Source organism: Microcebus murinus, chromosome 27 (genome assembly GCF_040939455.1).
Source record: "Microcebus murinus isolate Inina chromosome 27, M.murinus_Inina_mat1.0, whole genome shotgun sequence".
NCBI classification, from domain to species: domain Eukaryota; kingdom Metazoa; phylum Chordata; class Mammalia; order Primates; family Cheirogaleidae; genus Microcebus; species Microcebus murinus.
This window is the reverse complement of record NC_134130.1, coordinates 19,299,129-19,320,965: the sequence shown is the minus strand read 5'-3', so window position 1 is coordinate 19,320,965 and position 21,837 is coordinate 19,299,129. Positions and strand designations below refer to the sequence as shown.

Below are 21,837 nucleotides of genomic sequence, written 5' to 3'. Positions count from 1 at the left end.
ACCATCCTCACTGAGCCTCAGTTTTCTCATCTGTAAGATGGAATACTAGTACCCGTAGGAGAGGGCTAGGATGAAAACTAAGTTTGTGAAACTTAAAGCAATAACCTATTATTATACTTGTGTTGCTCATGGGACTTATACACTGTCCTTTCTCAGCCTCTTCTCCGTCCCAGATGCCTCCCCTTCTGCTAGCCCTTCAGTTGTCAGGCTCCTCGGGGACTGGTCCTGGGCCCACTTCTATGAAAACTAAGTTTGTGAAACTTAAAGCAATAACCTATTATTATACTTGTGTTGCTCATGGGACTTATACACTGTCCTTTCTCAGCCTCTTCTCCGTCCCAGATGCCTCCCCTTCTGCTAGCCCTTCAGTTGTCAGGCTCCTCGGGGACTGGTCCTGGGCCCACTTCTCCCTCGGGCTGCCACTTCTACAGCTTTCTCCACTGCCACACCATGGCTGACAGCCTCTAGGATGTCCTTCCCAGGTCCCCAGCTCAAGTCACTCTCTTGTGGAGTCCCCTCCCCTTGAGTTGGGCTGAACCTAGTGATTTGCTTCGAACACACGAGATATGGCGAAAGTCACGGGGAGGCTCTTCTGCGATTAGGTCACTGAAGGATCTGGTTTCCATCCTGCTCGTCCTCTCTCCCAAGAGAGGAGGCCAACTGCCATGTGACAAATTGCCCCACAAAGAGACCACAGGCCAGAGAGCTGAAGGAGTCTCAGGAACAGTTTGAGGAACTCAGGCCCTCAGTCCAACAACCCTGCTGAATCCTGCCTACAACCATGGAGTGAGTTTGGAAACAGATCCCTTCTTTCAAAGTCAAGCCTTAGAATGCCAGCAGCCCTGCCGCCAGGCTGCAGCTGGGGCACGGCCCTGAGCAGAGACACCCAGCTAAGCTGTCCTTGGATCCGTGACTCAAAGAAACTCCCCCACCCCTCCTTGCAATCTGTCCTGAATGAATGCTTTTGAACCCATTCAATTCTCTCCATCCCTACCATCCTCACTGAGCCTCAGTTTTCTCATCTGTAAGATGGAATACTAGTACCCATAGGAGAGGGCTAGGATGAAAACTAAGTTTGTGAAACTTAAAGCAATAACCTATTATTATACTTGTGTTGCTCATGAAAAAATAAATGTATGTTGTTTTAAGTTGCTAAGTTTGGGGGTAAGTTCTGAAACAACAATAGCTCGCTGACACGCATGGCCTTCACTAGCTCCTCCACACAGCACTCCCACTACGTGCAGCTGGCCCTCTGCGGCCGGGGCACCTTCGGATCCAGTCAGCCGTGGATCGAAAGTAGAATGGATGGTTGTGTCTGTGCTGAACACGCACAGATGTTGTTTCTTGTCATTATGCCCTAGACAGTACAGTGTACAACCGTTTACACGGCAGTTACTCTGTGTTAGGTATCATAACCTAGAGACGGTTCCAAGCATGTGGGTGGATGCATGTAGTTATATGCAAATACTACCCCATGTGATATAAAGGACTTGAGCATCCATGCATTCCCATGCTTCCACGGGGAGCATGAAACAGACACCCCTCGAATCCCGGGGGATGACTGCGTTCCTACTCCACTGTGCTCACTGGCTGCGTGACTCTAGAGGGCTGTCCCCTGTCACTGCCACCGGTTCTTCCGTCTCCTTTGCTGTCTCACCCCTTGGTCAGCCTCTTGACGTGGCCGGCACCAGGGCTCATGCCTGGGTCCCTGCTCTCCTCTGCACACAGGCAGGCCTATTGTTATGCCTCTAGGCAGCAACCGTGGTTGTCACACGAGCCTTGTCCGCAACACATGACTTTCAAACGCTCTGGGCATAACACGTACGTTACTCACTAAATTTAATTCTTAAACTAGAAAAATATATGTCAGTCCCCTACACTCAGCCATGGCGAGTCTGCTTGCTCAAGGTTTCTTGGGAGTGGCTCCAGGCCATGGTCCTCAAATTTGACTCAGAATAAACCTCTTTAAAAATATTTTACAGAGTTTGGCTTCTTTTCTGTTGACACACACAAGGACAGAGAAGAAATAGAATTTTGCACAAGAAGATATTATTTCCCCTTTACTATTACCTGAATTTTAAAAATAGCAATATGTAATATTAATTAAATTAGTTAATTTTAAACTCCTATATTAAGCCTTTCAAGTGGCTTCTTAAGTTTTATTTTGTGCACATGAAACTTACATCCATGACTATTATGTAGACAAAGCATATGTCTAAAAAATTAATGCACTTAATGAGGAAATAAGGAATACTCTGTAACTTAACATGATAACACAGGAGCTCTGAAGAAAAAAATTCTCAGTTCTTCAGTTCTCAGGGTTTTCTCACTTGAAAAATAAAAAACGCAAAGCAATGGACAATAGAACTCATTATCTCAAAAGGGGAGGGTGGGCGGAGAAACGAAACCAAGCTCCGGAGGAATAGACACACTGAGACTGATACACCAGGCAGAGTTGTTCTCTACCCTTTTCTGATGAAGGACTCTAAAATCTCGGAACACAGCTGCTCGATACCTAAGTGGACAGAGCACGGATAGTCCTGTCCCTCTGGGAGCTCCAGCCCCGGTGCCGCTCTCAGCAGACCAGCGTGCGTCTGTCGCCAAGGGGCTGCAGTGTGGGTTCAGTGACAAAGCTCCTGCAGACTCCGGCTCAGATTCCTTGTGGCAGGAGTGGCTCACACAACAAGTAGACTTTTTCCCTTCATAGCCATCCTCCGCTCCAGGTGTTCCATCGGGCAGTTTCTTCTCCTCCAACTCTGTACCTAGCTTTGGCAACTGAGTTGATTTTGTGAGAGAGAGGTTAACTTGGTGACATTTTTTGCACTGTATGTCAGTCAGGAAATGAAGCTTAATTTTTGACATTGTGAAGTTTTCTTTCAAGCATCACAGCCCTGTGTCATTTGTGTTTCAGTACAATGTTGTTCCATCATTGATGTATTAAAAATTTCAAAATGACACAACTCAATGATTTTATATCTCTTTGCAATGTAATAATTTCTTTATAGGACAAAGACTGAATATAATTGGTGAGATTGACAAAGCCTAGCAATGGATTAAAAACAAAAAAGACAGGCAAGAGCTAACAGAAACAGTAGGAGAAAACCTACTAACATATGAAGACGCGAGAGAGTATTAAATGACAATTGTATGTGTGATGTCTCACCAAACTGCAGAGCTGACAACTTCTAAAAGTCATAAATAAATATATAATAGATTAGCTAGACAGACTACTTTTTGCTTATAATACTATCAGTGATATCAAGATACATCAACTCTATCATTGTATCATAATGATGGTTACAGCACTTCTTATCTCCAATATATTTTATGAAATACATGTTCCCTTGACTAAAAATTTCTTATGATCATATGTAGCCATAAGAATAAATTTTACAGTTCTTAAATTGACATCAAGTTATTACACTACAGAAATTAAATGTAAAATTTGTCAGATTCTAATAATTGCTCAGATTATTATTTGTTGTGGGAAAGAATTATAATCTCTCTTGGAGGGTTGGGGAAAATAATTATGATCTTCCAAAATTTGAGAAGAACAAATATTTCCTTAACCAACTACATGGCTACACTACCAAATATGATAGCCAGTGGCCACTAAAATTTAAATTTAAGGAAATAAAAATCAGTCTATCAATTGCACTGGCCTTTTTGTGCAGTGCTCAACACTCCTGCATGACTAGCGGTGCAGACACAGAACACTTCCAGCATCTCAGAGGATTCTCTTGGGCATTGCTGCTCTGAGGAGAAGCCTCTGAAATAGGGGAAACAGGTGGATGAGGAGTATGGGGAAGGGAGGAGGAGCTGACTCTATTTCCTTAATGTGCAGCAATGTTTTATTTCCACCAGTTTCATCTCATAGTTTGGGAAGAGACAGACAGCCTTCTCTTTTTCAGAGTTTGAAAGAAGTGCTATTTGCCCTAGGATAAGCTCAATCAGGAACAAGTGAATTGTGATGCTTCACACTTACACACAGAGTAAGTTGTTTTAAACAACTAACCCTAAAGGATGAAGGCATAGTGAATCTATTTATAACAAAAAGGCCAGTGCAATTGATAGACTGATTTTTATTTCCTTAAATTTAAATTTTAGTGGCCACTGGCTATCATATTTGGTAGTGTAGCCATGTAGTTGGTTAAGGAAATATTTGTTCTTCTCAAATTTTGGAAGATCATAATTATTTTCCCCAACCCTCCAAGAGAGACAAACTGGGAGAATTTTAATTTTATATTTCAGCTGTCTCTTAAATATTTAAATACTCTTCTAACAAAAGGCATCAATAAGATTTATGAATCTTCAAAGACCTCTGTATGGCAGATAAAGAATAATTCTCTAAAATGCTACTGTGCACAACAGCTTTGGAAAATAAAGGGAGAAAAACATGTTTCTGTTGATACCTTTAGGCTCTAAAGGAGATGAATGTGTTGGCATGAAAAGACAGCCAGAACAGAGAGAAAAACCAGCTATTTTAGAGGAATTGATATAGAATCTTTAATGATTTTGTGACAAATGATTTAGATTTGGCCTGAAGATCACATTTATTTTCCTACTGCTCCCCAATAAACTAGGGGTATATATTTTCAATATAAAAGTACTCCTTGGCTGGGCATGATGGTTCTTGCCTGTAATCTTGGCATTTTTGGAGGCCAAGGCAAGAGGATTGCTTTAGGTCAGGAGTTTGAGACCAGCCTGGGCAACATAGTGAGATCTTATCTCTACAAAAAGTCTAAAAGATTAGCCAGACATTATAGGGGACTGACATATATTTTCCTAGTTTAACAATTAAATTTAGTGAGTAATGTATGTGTTTCTCCCAGAGCATTTGAAAGTAATGTGTTCCGGAGAAGGCCCTAGTGACAAACACGGTTGCTGCCTAGAGGCATAAGAACAGGCCTGAGTTTCTGCACTGAGGCAAGAGCTGGCCAGCCCCACAATACGTGGAGGCCAATAAGCACAATAAGAACAATAAGCACATTGTTCTTTTGATTGCTGCTTAATCCCATAAGATGGCTGGTTAGTCAATGACAGGTAAGACCCCTCAAGGGAGGGGTGACATAAGCCAGGCACAGCTGCAGGGGATTGGTCTAAGAGGAACTGGGGATGAAAAATGCCCCCTGTGGCGGCCTTGCCCAATCTTGCTAATCTCCGTCTGTGATCTATGCCTGGCTCCTCAAGCAACTGCCTGGAAACCCTGAGTCAGGAGACATCTGTGTCCTTAGGCTACGTGTTCCGGAAGTTATGGCTATCGCTGCCACGCCTGGATGGGCACATACAAGGAACTAACTTTGATTTTTGTAGTATAAAAATAAAACGACTGGTGCATTCTGCACTGTAGTCTTGTAACCATCTTTGTGTGTGTCTGTGTGTCTTTTGTGTTCTGTGTTCATCTTCCATCCTGCAAACGGGCCATGACAAGACATGGTGGGTACTCACCTGTAGTTCCAGCTACTCAAAAGGCTGAGGCAGGAGGACTGCTTGAGCCCAGGAGTTTGAGGCTACAGTGAGCTATGATTGCACCACTGTACTCCAGCCTGAGTGACAGAGTATGAGCTTGTCTCTTAAAAAAATAAGTACTCCTTGGATTAAAAAGTACTTAAGTCAGTTTGTTTAAATAGAAAATTCCCCTAAGCACTTGTGTTTGTGTACATTTATATTGTAATATGTGAATGAAAGTGTTGTGGGAAGGCAGATTTTACTGGAAGTCTATAGTTATAGATACATGCTCTAACTGGCGTCAGTTCATCCCTAGAAAAGATTCAACAACAAAGAAGTGGTTCAGAGCCACAGTTGCTGACTGGCTTTAAGAAGTGAAAGCACAAAATAATAAAGAGAATAAATAGAAAGCAGCCACATATAACCTGGGGTGGTGGGAGTCAAGAAAACACAGGTGCATATAACAAGAAAGAACTATAATAAAAACCATATTTTCTTGGTGAAAAAGAAAAAGGAAAATAAAGATGAAATTAGATTTCCAAACCTTTATCTCGTAATAAAAATAAAAGAATATTTTATCCTTTTGATCCTCTCTGAAAATCAGCAGTTCCTTACACATAAATGTATTACTAATTTTCCAGGTCAAATTGATATAATGATTACAACACATGCTGAACATGTGTATGTAGAATGTACATATACATGTCCCTCCTGGCTTAATAAAGAAAACATACCCCATACCCCTCACCTCCACGTCCCTGAAAATCAGCACCTGGCAACAGGAGAAACTTCTTAGAGCAATTCTGTACTAGAATTGGTACTTTAGGGATTTTAATTATTCCTGCTATTAATTTTCATCAATAATTTTTAACTAACTCTTCTTTCTAATTTGGTAAAAGTGTATTGTCTTGAAAGATTTAATTCAAATTTGTTTCTTCCAGGACATATTTATAGATATCTAGATACACAAACTTCAACTTGAAGGGAAAGCCTTAACTGCTGTATATACGGTATTACAGAGTAAGTCTGAAATTCACTCTCCACAATCTAGGCCAGGTGTCCTCAAACTATGGCCTGCGGGCCACATGCTGGTGTTTTTGCCTGTTTGTTTTTTTACTTCCAAATAAGATATTTGCAGTGTGCATAGGAATTTTTTCATAGCTTTTTTAAAACTATAGTCCGGCCCTCCAACGGTCTGAGGGACAGTGAACTGGTCCCCTGTTTAAAACGTGTGACAACCCCTGGTTTAGGTTATCTCAACTCACCACGTGAGTGGAACCAACACCTCCCCAGTGTTCTCAAGATCTTTGACACTGGAACACACCACTCTAGTAAGTGGACACAAACCACACATCCTTCCTGCCCGTATGCCTAAACATTAACTGGCCACAAACTTGTTCAGACAATATAGTCTCTTCTACTGGGAAAATCAGGATCAGTAACTAGTGGGGCAAAGGCTCAGGCAAGTACTTTGCTCATGAGTAACATATTGAACACAAAAATTCTAGTCAGTTGGTTTCACTGATTCTTAACATCCCAATGTAAATAATTTGTGTAAACTAATTGGTCTGATTTTCCTGGAGATGTGGTAGGAACAGAACAATGCAAAGGCATGTTGATATATCTTCATGTCCTCCACTTCTTTCAAAAAAGGATGGTTGAGAGGGAACAGGAACAGAAATACAAAAAGGCATGGAGGCAAAAGTGTGACGAGTTCTGTTCCTGCATCTGTGCATCTTTTGGTAAGGAAAGCTTAGCTCCATAGATGTACAGGTGTTTGTAAGGGTGAACCACCAGTTCTACAAACGTGGTAATCTTGCCACCTAAGAAACTATTTTGGCCACAAAGCTTGCCGGGGGTATGCTCATTCAAAATCAACGCGGGCATAGCTAATCCACTCTCCCAGCAACCTCACAGCAGGCTGCAGTGGCTATGGGGTTATTAGTCCCTCCAGCCAGGCGAAAAATACAGGCTGCATATGCAAGGCGGTTTTTTTTAATAGTTACAATTGGGTCCATGTGACCAAGACCCACAGGGAATCAAAAGAGAGAATTCTTTACAGTATGTGGAGACAGTGTCTTCTGGGAGAGAAAACTCCCAATGTTTTATCATATATGTAGAGACTTTATTCCTCCGTCTTTGGTGACTCCATTATTGAATCTATTTCCATGTTAAGTACATCTGAATCTCCTTTAATAGCAATTTCTTTCAAATGAAATACTCAACCCTTAAGTATATAAACATACATGACAAAACATCATTGGACAAGAATGCATCTTGGCCGAGGAAAGCTTTCTGATTCTCCTTTGAGTACACTGCACCCTTGTGGGAGATGACTGCCGAGAGCCAGAGTCTAGATGAACCCTGTATGTGAGCAGGATCCTCCAGTTGGAAAAGAGGGCTCACTGGCCTGGCGTGGAATCTAAGCTGCACTCTAATGAAAGGATGCAATCTATCAAAATTTTGCAAAGGCAATGAAAGAAAACTTTTGATGAGAAAGAATGATGAAGTAGTAGGCAACTGACAACCATAAATAACTTTTAAAAGGCAGCAACTTCCTTTATCTCTTCCGATAAAGAAATAAAAAAAATATTTTTCAGAATAGAGTCGGTTCATATAGGAGAATTTATTTCTATTTTATGTCATTGCATTGTTACATTTTTAGAATGTATTCTCTGGGAAAAAAAGATATTTATCTATTTCATAACCAGTGGAGTTTATAGCACCTTCCTCTATAGAAATGGCCTAAGTGAAATGATATTTCTTGCCATAAATGGAATTATGTGCATGCATATGGGGAAAACTGCTTTACCTTTCTGGAATAACAAAATATACTGCATAAAACTTTTATTACTTTTGCTACTTCATCAGGCTTGCTATTGCAACCCTGTTTCTATGTTCAGTTATTAGAATTATCATTTTATACAAAAAGTATTATTTTATTTTTAAACCTATAATTATGCACACTTTTAATAATATTTTATGCTAATTCCATTTTTATATGAGTGTTAAGACCAATTACTATTCTTTTTCCAATGAAAATGATTGAAATTCTACATTCTCCAGGGAAGAAAATAATAAAATATTTACTAACTTGAGTGACATAAAATAGGGATTATACCCTGTATAAAGTACCCTTTAAACACTTCCTATGAAGCTATCATATTAGTAACAGACACTCACTTCATCTCTGAAAATGGATTTTTCAAGTCCAAGAGGTAAAAAGGTGGCTGACTTCACAGACAAAGCCTCCCTTGCCAAGAGCTGGCAGTGGCCAGGTGGCTCGCCCTCGTCCACGGTGATGTGGTGATCAGTGTGACTGACACTAGGGATTGAGGTCTGAAGGGAGGGACAGAAAGCGAGGCAGCCAGAGAAAACGCAGTGATTGTGCAGCCAGAAGTTCACCCGCTCTTGGTCGGATTCTGTCAGGTTTTCACACCTGTAGCGTAATGCTGAGTCTTTAACAAGCTGCAACACCTTACAGAAGTGGAATTTTACGTATGAGTGGTGTCTCTGCCATAGCAAAGAAAAAATAGAAAACGGGGAAGACAATCTGGAGAAAAAACATTTTTCTCCTTGCTCTCGTTTTGCATGAAGGATGCAACATGGAATTCTATTGTATGTAAATGTGTTAATTTTCTTATTTAGGCTTCTATAGGAAACGTGTGAGTCGAGGAGGGCCCTCTGAGCAGGTCTTCCTGGGGGTGGCACCCAGAGGTCGGCTCTGGTCCCCTGCCTGCACAGATGCCAGCAGCTTGGACCCTCTCATGCCCTCCCCACTTGGACAAGCCCATCGCAAAACCCCTGCTTGGCAGCCCACATCTTTGTGCTGAAGGGAAATAGCTGGGGAGAGAATGAGAGAACAAAAAAATAAACCACCTATTAAATTTCAGTCATGTTTTCACAAAATTATAAATTAGTAACACACACTCTAAAAATTTATCTTCTAGAAATTGTAATACCTTGGTAAACTTCTAGAATCTAACTATGTTACCTAAATTCTAGAAAGGCTGTCTGCTTTCATATCAGTCTCTCCCCAGGACCACAGCAGACTTCATAGGCTAACACATGCAGTGGTGAAAGCTGCTAATAAAAAAGTCATAAATAATATGCAGTTAAGAATTAAAAGAGCAGACTACTGTATAGAGTCTTTTTCCTACTAAAGCAAGCACTTTTATTCATAAAATAAACCTACTTAAAGTTATAGTTAGTGTCCACCAAAAATCACTTTTTCTACTCCCTCCATCATCTTAAGCTATTGCCCTGGCTGTTCAATAGCTAAATTATCCTGAACCACTGACATTGCTATCCTAAAGGCCATAAATAGAAGACCATTCAGTAAAACCTCCAGCAAATAGAAAAAATAAAAAATTAGCAAACAAGTAGTTTTGCTACTTTAAGAATTTACTTGAACCACTGGAAAGGAACAAATTAAAATGAATAAATTAAAAACACATACTGTGTTTTTTTTTTCTTTCTTTGGCCATATCTGGAGATGAAGAAATTCTATGATGTCAGCCTTTCAAAAATGACAACGTTACTGATTTGGAATGCCACTGCAAAGAAGGAAAATGCAATTTCAAATAAAGGTGAACCCTGAAAGTTGAGAGGAAATCCTTTTTTAACTTAACAGATTCAACGATGAAATGAAATATTATTAAGCTTCTTTTGTTATATTTAATTCAACTTAAATATAGCAGTGAGTTCTGAATAAATTCTCTGAGACCAGTACTACAATTAACGAGACAGTAGAAAATTCCTTCATCAAGCATCACTGCCATTGGCTGAAGCACAAGGGTGGGCACATTCCCAGCCCTTCTGCTGATGCTGGCATGAAGAGCAAATAGTTAGCCTCACTCTCCACACCGACATGTTTCCTGAGAACCTCTGTTATCATTTAGGCCAACTTAACACACTGAAATAGACCTTTAATACTGATGTGATTCTACCACATAATTTGGATTAATGCACTGTCTATGAGTTTAGAGCCACTAAAGCAGTAGATAAAAATTCCTGTGCACTTATGTTACCAGGAATATTCATTTTATTTATATTTTACTTTTCACTGAGACATAAGGGGACTTTACCAGTTGTATCAAGAGGTTTGATCAGAAATCCGGAAGAGAAAATACCAGGGTTAGAGGTACTGAAAAATTATACCCCCAGAATGTATTTAATTCAACAAAAATGTGACCCCTGTGTCTTATAAAGCACTTCCGTGACATTTTTACATGAGAATAAGGGCACCTTGAAGACGATGCTTATTAAGGTAAGAAATATTGAATACATAATACTGCTTCCTTGTTTTCAACAAGACAAAGAACTGGTAATCCCTGGTGAGTGTACATTTTATGGAGGAATAAAAACAGGATGAAAAAAATCACTTATGACTTTAATTAATTTAAACAGTATAAAAAATTCCACTTCTGCACATACAGGCATGTTTGGGATTTTGGCATTTAAAATTGCAAGTGTCAAGTATGCTAACGTTTAACTTACTTAGCTTTAAAAGTTTTGCCTTTGCTTTAATTATACAGTGACATGGAATATTATGCCAAGAAATCCCCTCTCTCCCACTGTTTTCTGTCTTCTATAAAAGTGGTTCCAGCTAAAGAGCTTATTTAGTTTAGTGAGAACTGAAATTTTAAGTATTGATAATAAAGTCCCATTTTGTCTATTTATTATCTTTTCAAATAAATCTTTATTAAGTGCTCACTAGGTGCCCAATAATCCTAACAGCTACTGCTTACTTGGTACCTAGTATGTGTCAGATGTATGTACATACATACATCATGTATGTCCTGCAGGGGTGTGCATTACCCCAGTACACACAACATAGGGGCATGATGGGTACTGAATTGAATTTGAATAACAATCATCCAGATTAGTGACTGAAATTAAACTCAGATATTGTATTTTCAAAGTTTGCCTAAACACATTGGCATTCTCACTACCTCTGTGATTCTTCTCTGTGCTTGGTAATACTCAGGATTTTAAAAAACAAAGCCCAGCTTTTGTCCCTAAATTTTTTAATAAATTTATGAATATAAAAATACACATTTTATATCAGTGCTAATATCTAAATATTATAGAGTCCCTGTGGGGAAACAATATATGTTAGTTAATAAATATGCTGCCATCGCTGTCCGACAGAAAGAGCTAACATTTTTCATTGTTCACACTAATGGAGGGACACAGACACAAGCACAGAACAGAACTGGACAGAAGTAACAGATAGAGCCTTAAGTCACCTTTACCAAACATTTCCCTGTAACCTCGCCTCCTGGTCAACGAGGATGACTCTCAAACATACACAAGTCTTTCTCTTAAATTTCTTTTCTGAAGTAGGGGACGCCATCAACATTCTAACACCACCATGGCCTCATCTCACCCCAACGGTGAGACTGCTCTGCCACCAATGAGCTCCAAAGGTCCCATCGCCTTCCTCTATTTGCTCTCTCAGCAACTCTTGGCACGATAGATCATGGTCCACAATCAAGACATTTTCTTCTTTCACTTTCTTTACACCACACAAAACTAGTTTTCCTCCTTCTTCACAAGCCAACTTCTTGGTCTTCTTTGCAGATTCCTTCTATTCTATTAATATTTAGGTTTCTAACAGGGCTTTTGTTTGGATGTCTGTCTTTTCCCCATCTACACTCTCGGAAGGCATTCAACTACATCCTGACGTCTACATGCTGACTACTCTCAAATGCATGTCACCAGTCCACACCTTTCTCTCAAGCTCCTGACGCCTACCCGCCTACTTATCTAGTACTTCTCCTTGCATGTTTTGGGCATAACTCAAAGTTAACATCACAAATAAAACTCTTGATTTTGTTCTTAAACCTGTTCCTCCCCAAATATTCTCCATCTCCAAATGGCAACACTATCCTCCCAGTACTTGGACCAAAAATTCAGGAGCTATACTTTTTTTATTCATTTCCCTCACCCCCCCAATTTTATCCAACAAGATCTGTTAGTTCTACCTCCTAAATGTATATTAAAACTATTGATTTCTGTTCAGCTTGTTGGGTATTAACAAAATACTTATCCAGCTTAGAGTTAAATTTAGTAAATAGCGTATGTGCCCTGCCCAGAACGTCTTAAGAGTAATGTGTAACAAACAAGATCCATGTAACAAACAAAGTTGCTGCTTAGAGGCATAACAAAGGGTCTGAGTTTCTGCAAATGGGCAAGAGCTGCCCAGCCCCACATTAATAGGGGCCTGGAGGCCACACGATAAGCACATTGTTCCTATTATTGTTGCTTGGCCCTGTAAGATGGCTTGATAGACAATGGCAGGTAACATTCCTCAAGGAGGAACAACCTAAGACAGGCACAGCTTCTGGGGGTGGAGGGGAGGCGGCCAGGAGGAACTGGGGATGGCAAGTGCCCCCTGTGGCTGCCTTGCTTAACTTTGCTTATCTCAGCCTGTGACCTATGCTTTGAGCAACTGCGTGGGAACCTTGAGTCAGGGGACATCTGTGTCCCTAGGCTATGTGTTCCAGAATTTATGGCCACTGCTGCAACGTCTGAGTGGTCACGTATAAGGAAGTAACTTTGATTTTTAGAGTATAAAAATAAAACGACTGGTGCATTCTGCACTGCACTTGTACTGTCTCTGTGTGTGTCTGTGTCTTTCTTTTTGTGTCTCTTTGTGTTTTGTGTTCATCACCCGTCCTGCAAACGGGCCATGGCATCAGCTCCAGTAGAGACAAAGTCTTGCTACGGTCTTGAACTCCTGGCCTCAAGGAAAGCTCCCATCTTGGCTTCGAAAAGTGCTGGGGTAACAGGTGTGAGCCACTGTGCCTGGCCTTGCTTTTGTTTTTCCAAAATCTGACTCAGAGAATCTGAAGACCAATGCTATGAGGTTGAGTCGTAAAAAAATTCCAATATTCAATTTCTTTGACCTATAAAAATGGCTTCAATTTCACGTTACTGTGAACAGTAGAGTTCTTCCTCACTTAAAGAATAAACGTATTCACAGTAATATAATACTTAAGTACAAATACATTTTATGTTAAGTGTATTGTATAGTACTTTTGAGAATAGTCTCATTACTAAATGAATATCATTAAAGTTATACAGCAGGTCTTCTACAATCCTCAGGTCTGTGGTGGAGAATGCCTTACTCACCCTCAGGGACTGAGATCTGAAAGCAGGAAGGCTTCGTGGGTTCTTGGTGCCTCGAGACTGAAGCCGGGCAGGCCTCACTGTCCCTCGGTGCCTCAGCTCTGGGGAAGAAACAGCCTCACTGTCCCTTGGTGCCTCAGCTCTGGGGAAGAAACAGCCTCACTGGCCCTCGGTGCCTCAGCTCTGGGGAAGAAACAGCCTCACTGTCCCCTTGGTTCCTCAGCCCAGAAACAGCCTCTCTGTCCCTCGGTGCCTCAGCTCTGGGGAAGAAACAGCCTCACTGTCCCCTTGGTTCCTCAGCCCAGAAACAGCCTCTCTGTCCCTCGGTGCCTCAGCTCTGGGGAAGAAACAGCCTCACTGGCCCTCGGTGCCTCAGCTCTGGGGGACGGACGGAAAGGCCTCGCTCGCTCTCAGGAGCTCAGCTTGGGGCCTCAGGTCCGGGGACAAGAAGGTCTGTGTCTCTGGACAGGCCAGAGCAGCTGTGAGCTAGGCGGTGCCTGTGTGGCTGCACTAAGGGCGCCGCGGCCACGCCTCCTCCCGCGCAGGGCTAGATGTCAGAGGGCAGGACCGGTGCTCCTTCGCCTGCTCGCAGCCCGGCCACTGCAGCCTTTGGCGCTCCCAGCGCGGTGGCGAGCGCCCCCTCCTGGCTATGCTGTGGAACCATTTAAATTCAGAGTTGAGATTATTCAGTGCCATGATCTGCAAATTCAAAGTGAGATGGGGCTTGTCACCCTGTGTCTTTTAGAAAAAGGGCGAGGGATGGAAGAATTAAGGGGAAAACATATGCAATGAAATAAGTGTAGACATAAACTTTACAACTTCCACAAAACATTTCACTCAAAATAGTCCTCAGACTTAAAATACAAAACTATAAAGATTCTAGAAAAAAATCTAGGGGACCTTTGATTTAGTAATGAATTTTCACACACACACACACCAAAAGCTGATCCACAGCAAAAAAATAATTCATTCCATGGATGTTATAATATTAAAAATGTATACTCTGTGAAAGACCATGTTCAGAGAACAAAAACACAAGCTTCAGGCTGATAGGAAATATTTCAAAAATACATATCTGGAGAATAATTTATATTAGAAATATGCTAAGAACTTCTAAAAATCAACAAGAAGACAAGAAAACCAATTAAAAATGGGTAAAGATCTGAACAGACACCTCAACAAAGAAGAAACACAAATGGCAAATGATCATAAAAAGATGATTAACATCATATGTCATTAGGGAATAGCAAACTACAAGAACAATGAGCACAGTACACCTTTCACGATTGCTAAACTCTACAAACATGACAAACCATTGCTGCGTGAAAGACAGGAAATATCATTAAAATGCTGGTAGGATGCATAATGGTACAGTCATTTGGAAGACAATGCAGGAGACAAGAATATGCCACCCCAAAATATCACCATAGAATACTACAACATAACACCCTAAAATACACTTTTATTCTTTTTATTTTTTTTAAGATAGGGTCTTGTACTGTCACCCAGGCTGCAGTGCAGTGGCATGATCATGGCTCACTATAATCTCAAACTTGCCCACTCAAGCGAGCCTTAGCTTACCTAGTATCTGGGACTACAGGCACATATCTAAATGGTCTTCCAGCTTTCTATGGATCAGGAGTAAAAAAAAGTGTTCAGTTAATTACGATGGAGAAAAGTGTAAGGCTTGCCAGGAAATTTCTGTAACGTAAAAGTAATGAGGGAGAACTTGCCAGATTTTGAATGTGTTAAAAATAAACAGTATAGATAGTAAACAAAATCAAGATGACTTAAGATAGCACTTACTGAGTATTGACTCTATTCTAATTGCATGAAGAAAGAGGCCTTATTATCATTCCTATTTTACCAAAGAGAGAAGCAATAGGGATGGTCAGTAAGTAACTTACCCAAGGTCACATTTGCTATGAATCAAGTAACTGAACTGGGAGCTCATCCCATGTAACCTGGTCCAGAAGAGGATGGAACATCTAGAAATAGTGATTAAAGATGCCTTAGAGCAGATCTAACATCCCATCACAGAGTGTGGAAAGGAGAGACAACTATACCTCCAACAGGCATTGATTGTTACATTTTGGCACTGCCTTCTGTTGGAAAGATCTAGCCTTAAAAGACCTAGCCATTAAAAGTGGAGCTTATAAACTTGTCTTGATTCAAAACACCCAGAATTTAAACTTCAGCAGCATATTCTGTGCACAGCAGCACAAAATTGGAATGATGCAGAGAAGATTAGCATGGTCCCTGCACAAGGATGACATACAAATTAGTAAAGCATTCTATATATTTTTTTAAAAAGTAGACTTTCAAGCCTAATGATTAAGGTAGGCCACTCTGGAAAGTGTTTCAAGATTTGCTCAGAGGCTGATTGGAAGGCTCAAATAAAACAATGTTGGTAATCAATAACCTCTTGCTTGGGACATATTGAGTGTTCAGCAAATAGCAGTGAAAAGAAAAAAAGTAACTGATTTTATAACAATGAATTAGGATCATAAAATTTGTTGAATTCAGTCAAGCTCAGTGGCACATGCCTATAGTTCCAGCTACTTGGAAGGCTGTCGCAGAAAGATCGCTTGAACCCAGGAGTTCAAGACCTGTGTGGGAAATACAGCAAGAACCCCGTCTCTAAAAAAATAAAAAATTGTTGAATTCATTTAAATTCATTAATGTAGGGACTTTGACATTTTAGATTGCATTGAGTTTTTAAATTCATTGGTGCTTAATGGGTGAAGAGTGATCAGGAGTATTGCTCTCTTCTCTTCTATGTCTAGGACACACCATCTAGTGTATCCCAGAGAAACAGCCTGTGACTGCATCAAGAGTTTGCTGCAGGTGACCTCTAATTTCTGGTCTGCTCTCCACCCAGGTCAGGGTTGCTGAGGCCTCAGCACACTTGGGCAGTCAGGACTGCTTCCCCTATCCCTGCTGTCCTGTCTTCCCTTTCCACTCCTTGAAAAGAAGTTTAAAAATAGAAAACCGGAAATTTATATTTTATAAAAATTACAAAATGTAGATAAACAAAAACATGAAAATTAAAGTGTCTATAAACGTACTAAAACTAAAGATTCCATCACCCATAGTGGCAACCAGGGTTCAACAATGTTGCATACATCATTTTATCTCCACTTCCAAATGGACTGTATCACTCAAACTGTCCTACAACACAGCGACCTCCAACCTTTTTGGCACGGGGGCCGGTTTCACGGAAGAGTTTTTCCACGGCCGGGGTGGGGGCTAGGCAGGGCTCAAGCGGTGATGCGAGCGATGGGGGCGGCCGTAAACACGCTCGCCTCCTGCCGCTTCCCAGGGTAACGGAAGACAGTTTCCGGACGGGCCGGAGGGGCGAGCAGCGGAGCGCCGAGGCCGGTCCCCACAGACGGCCGAGGCCGGTCCCCACAGACGGCCGTTTCGCCGCGCGACGCGTCATCACCACGGGCCGGTCAGGAAGACGCTGCCTCGGCGCGACACGCCCGGCCTCCCAGGAGCCCGGCCTCGTCCGAATCCGGTCCACGCGGCAGACACCCCGCCGGACACTTGGGTCCTGTCGGTTTTACTGGAACAAACGCGGAAACGTTTACCTTTCGGCCCAAGTCCTCCGCATGAGCTCTGCATAAGCCACGACGTCGGAGGATCGCCTTCTTTCCAGTGAGCCCTGGGCCGCCCTGTGAAAGCCAACCCTAGCCCTCTCGCCCTGGCGCTCCCGGGCGCCTGCTGTGTGGGCGCCGCGTGGGGCCGAGGCCAGGCCGCGGGGGAGCGGGAGTGGGGCCCAGTCCCCAGTCCGCTCTGGACCGGGCGGGCGGACCCCCGGCCGCGCCCCACTGTACAGGCCCGCGCCCGGATGTACAGGCCTGCGCCCCGTGCCCGGATGTAAAGGCCCGAGCCCGGATGTACAGGCCTGCGCCCCGTGCCCGGATGTAAAGGCCCGCGCCCGGATGTACACGCCCGCGCCCCACCGTTCAGGCCTGCTTCCCACTGTACAGGCCCGCGCCCCATGCCCGGATGTAAAGGCCCACGCCCCGCCGTACAGGCCTGCGTCCCACTGTACAGGCCCGCGCCCCGTGCCGGATGTACACGCCCGCGCCCCACCGTTCAGGCCCGCTTCCCACTGTACAGGCCCGCGCCCCGGGCTGCCGCGAGGTCGGTCCCGGCGCCGCCTGCAGGCCCGGCGGCCCTTCCCGCTCCGACCTCTGGACTCCGGGCCAGCGCGTCGCTCGGCCGCGTAGGGGAGGCCCCAGGGGCAGAGATGGGGTGTCCGCCCCGCAGCTGTGCCCCCACCCGGCTGGGTCTCCGCAGGGCGGCGCGGCCAGTCTCGGGCCACAGCGCCGTCCTGCACGCCGCACCCCCGCGCTCCCTCCCGGGCCCTCAGACACGCCCAGGTCCCCGAGCTCTCTGACTTCCCCGCGTGGGGGCGCCCCGGGGCGACGGGCGCAGGCCCCAGGCCGCGTCGCCGGGCGGGCCCCGCGGGGCTTGGGCGGCTGGATGCTTGGTGGCAGCCTCGCCGCCCGCGGCGCCGCCGGCCAGGCACGTGCGCCGAGCGCGGAAGTGGCGGGCGCCGGAGCCTCGCGTAGCGCGCTGGAAGGTAGGGCTGCTGGCCGCCCGTCCCCTCAGCCTAGCCTGGCCGACTCCCCGGCGCACGGCTGGGAGGGCAGGGGTCCCCGCGGAGCCCTTTTCCTTGCTGAGCTGGCGTGGACCAGCCCGCCTTCTTCCCGCCCTCCCGGAGCAGGCAGGGCGGCGCTGGAGGGAGCCCAGCCCCAGCGACCCCGCTTCCCCCGTGGGAGCCGCGGGGCTCCAGGGCCTCCTGCGGCGTGGCAGTTAGCAGTGCGGAGCACCGGGTCGAGTCAGGATCCGGGGCGACGGCGCCGGAACCCCGGAGGCGGTGGTGTAGACGAGAAGGCCTCCCCTGGCGGGCGCCTGGGGCACAGAACCGAAATAACCAGAAAGGGAGGCTGTCCCCGCCGCCAGGGACTGGCCGCGTCTGCGCTCCTGCGGACTCGAATGCAGCCCTTTGGAAAGCGCTTTGCCAACGTCTGGAAACGCCGACGTCCCGCCGCCCGCGCCCCGGCTGGGGGAAGGGCCGTCTCCGCTCGCGCTCTGGCCCTCCGACCCCACGGCGGCGCGTCCGGGTGGGGGACGGCGGGGCGTCCGGGTGTCCGGGTGGGGGACGGCGGGGCGTCCAGGTGTCCAGGTGGGGGACGACGGCGCGTCCGGGTGGGGGACGGCGGGGCGTCCGGGTGGGGGACGGCGGGGCATCCAGGTGTCCAGGTGGGGGACGACGGCACGTCCAGGTGTCCGGGTGGGGGACGGCGGGGCGTCCGGGTGGGGGACGGCGGGGTGTCCAGGTGGGGGACGACGGCGCGTCCGGGTGGGGGACGGCGGGGCGTCTGGGTGGGGGACGGCGGGGCATCCAGGTGTCCAGGTGGGGGACGACGGCACGTCCAGGTGTCCGGGTGGGGGACGGCGGGGCGTCCGGGTGGGGGACGGCGGGGCATCCAGGTGTCCAGGTGGGGGACGACGGCGCGTCCAGGTGTCCGGGTGGGGGACGACGGGGCGTCCGGGTGGGGGGCGTCCGGGTGGGGGACGGTGGGGCATCCAGGTGTCCAGGTGGGGGACGACAGCGCGTCCAGGTGTCCGGGTGGGGGACGGCGGGGTGTCCGGGTGTCCGGGTGGGGGACGGCGGCGCGTCCGGGTGTCCGGGTGGGGGACGGCGGGGCGTCCGGGTGGGGGACGGCGGCGCGTCTGGGTGTCCGGGTGGGGGACGGCGGGGCGTCCGGGTGGGGGACGGCGGCGCGTCCGGGTGGGGGACGGCGGCGCGTCCGGGTGTCCGGGTGGGGGACGGCGGGGCGTCCGGGTGGGGGACGGCGGCGCGTCTGGGTGTCCGGGTGGGGGACGGCGGGGCGTCCGGGTGTCCAGCGGGGGTTGGCGGCGTGTCTGAGAGTTTGGGTGGGGGATGGTGGGTGGCGCGAGCTGGCTGACCGGCACGCCCCTCGGTCTCCCCCTGCCCCGACACCCCGGGTAGGGCCAGGTGGTCTACGGAAGCGCCAGGTTAAGGTGGGGCAACGGCACACGCGGCCGCCACGGTCTTTGTGGTGGGGGGTTACTCGAGGCGCGGGGCGTGGGTGCAGGGCGGCAAGGGGCCTCCGGTAGAAGGGCAGCGGCTGCGCTGGAACGTTCGGTGGGCATGGCCAGATAGGGCTGGCAGGGGCAAGGCGGAGGGGCAGGCGGTGGGCATGAGGGGAGCACCAAGGCCCCTGAGGAAGGTGGGGGGGAAGGAGGGGGAAAGGTGCGGGAGGGGGGCGAGGTGAGGGGAAAGGTGGGGGGGAAGGTGCGGGGGGGGAAGGAGGGGGTTAAGGTGTGGGGGGAAAGGAGGGGGAAAGGTGCGGGGAGGAGGGAAGGTGTGTGGGGAGGTGCGGAGGAAGGTGGAGGGAAGGAAGGGGGAGGTGCTGGGGGGAGAAGGAGGGGGGAAGGTGCGAGGGAAGGAGGGGGAAAAGTGCGGGGGGGGAAGGTGAGGGGAAAGGGGGAAGGTGTGAGGGAAGGTGGGGGCGAGGTGAGGGGGAAGGTGGGAGGGAAGGTGTAGGGGGGAAGGAGGGGGGTGGTTAGGGGGAAGGAAGGAGGCGGAAGGTGCGGGGAGGAAGGTGAGGGGGAAGGTGCGGGGAGGAAGGTGGGGGTAAGGTGGGAGGGAAGGTGTGGGGGGGGAGGAAGGAGGGGGAAGGTGCGGGGAGGAAGGTGGGCTGGCAGGAGTCAGTCCCGCATGGGGAGGGCCCTAGTGTCCCCTCCGGGAGAGCGTCTGGGAGGCCGGGGCAGAGGGGCCACCCTCCCGCCAGACGGGGCCTCAGGCGCCCCGCGGTGCAGCGGGACAGTGCTGCGCCTGTGGTTTGGGGCAAACGGCGCTTGGCGGCCCGTGGGAGCGCATCCTGTGCGGGGACAGCCCGCCCCACCCAACACTCCTGTCCCACGGAGCCCAGCCTTGGGCGGGACCTCACTGCCCCGGTCAGCGCTGGCGCTGGCGCGGGGCTGTGGGCGGGAGCAGGTGCAGGGACGTAGCAGCTCGGTCTCGAGGCGTTCAGGGGCGCCCTGTGCCGTCTAGGGCCATACCGCCCTTGAGGCGCCCGTCTCCTCTGATCTTGGAAGCTAAGCACGGTCGGGCATGGTTAGTACTTGGATGGGAGACCACCGGGAATACCAGGTGCCGTAGGTTCTTTTTGCCTCTTTTTCTGTGGCCTTCCTGGGAGTGTCGCTTAAATATCTAGTTACAGTTCCCTTGTGTACTATGGGTAAAAAAATGGGACCTACCTTGATTGGGTTGTGAAAATTAAATGTGAAAACTATGTAAGTGCTTGAAACTCAGTAACTGTTCAGGGAAGACTTGCTGCATTTTTACTCAGAAATAATGAAGGTGACATATGCTTTTCTTAAACTTCTTATATGCAAGAAGTTTTAAGTGGCTCTTTGACGCTAGTTCTTTGTAGGAATTGTCATTTTCTACTTTAACTATTTGGATTAAGAAAATAAAATTTCTTAAAAATGATTTTTCATTTTTTACCTTCAAAAAGAAGCTGTCTTGCAAGCTCACCAGGCTTAGGGTGACACATGCTCTGAAGCTGAATCGTGTTTTTATTTTCTGTGGCAATTTCGGACTATGCTTCTGTCGTTGGTCCAAAGAGTTGAGTTAGAATCAAAAATCTATTAAAATATTTTTCTTTCTATTTGCTATGAATACACTTCCTGACGCCAAGCCAGGCACGACGGTGTGGAAACCTGACAGTGCGTCCTTGTGATGTGTCTCAACCTTGAGCCGCATCCCAGCAGGTGCCTGGACATGATTCCAGGGCCTGGAGACACCAGGGTTGTGGGTGCAGCTTCCTCTAGTATACTGCGTGCTGGGGGGGGGGGGTGGTATGAGGAGTTTCATGTGGGCCAGAGGAGCTGGCGGGCAACGGAGAAACTGGTGGGGCTTCTGGAAGCCTCAGGGGTCCTGGAACTGCAAGGGAAGGAAGCCTCACCTATAGCTGCAACTGCTTTACCCATTTTTCCCTTGCTTAACATTTCTCCTTCTCCTGGTTGTAATGTCAAACACAATGAAAGACATATAGGATCTGCGAATGCTTTTAGGTACAGCCCATATTTACTGTAAAATAATGGACCTTTTGCTTCACAGGTAAGCAGGTTTGAGAAGCCACTTCCCTGGCGTCAACTGGGAAGGAGTCACTTTGACAAGTCAGAGAAAGGTTTAAGCAGAGA

The 21,837-nt window shown here is 46.9% G+C and overlaps 1 long non-coding RNA gene, 1 other non-coding gene and 1 pseudogene across 2 annotated transcripts; 2 read left to right on the top strand and 1 right to left on the bottom strand.

The window, feature by feature from the left end:
- Positions 1-2,531: 2,531 nt before the first annotated feature.
- On the bottom strand, positions 2,532-17,523 carry LOC105879037 (uncharacterized). Its single transcript, XR_012915137.1, has 3 exons — positions 17,178-17,523; positions 13,588-13,921; positions 2,532-2,775 (listed from the first exon to the last, which is right to left on the bottom strand). It is a non-coding gene; the product is annotated as an uncharacterized LOC105879037 (long non-coding RNA).
- LOC142864953 (U6 spliceosomal RNA) lies at positions 15,785-15,888 on the top strand. Its single transcript, XR_012915247.1, has one exon. It is a non-coding gene; the product is annotated as a U6 spliceosomal RNA (small nuclear RNA).
- A 3,154-nt stretch (positions 17,524-20,677) lies between the features above and the next one.
- On the top strand, positions 20,678-20,794 carry LOC142864928 (uncharacterized; annotated as a pseudogene).
- Positions 20,795-21,837: the final 1,043 nt, after the last annotated feature.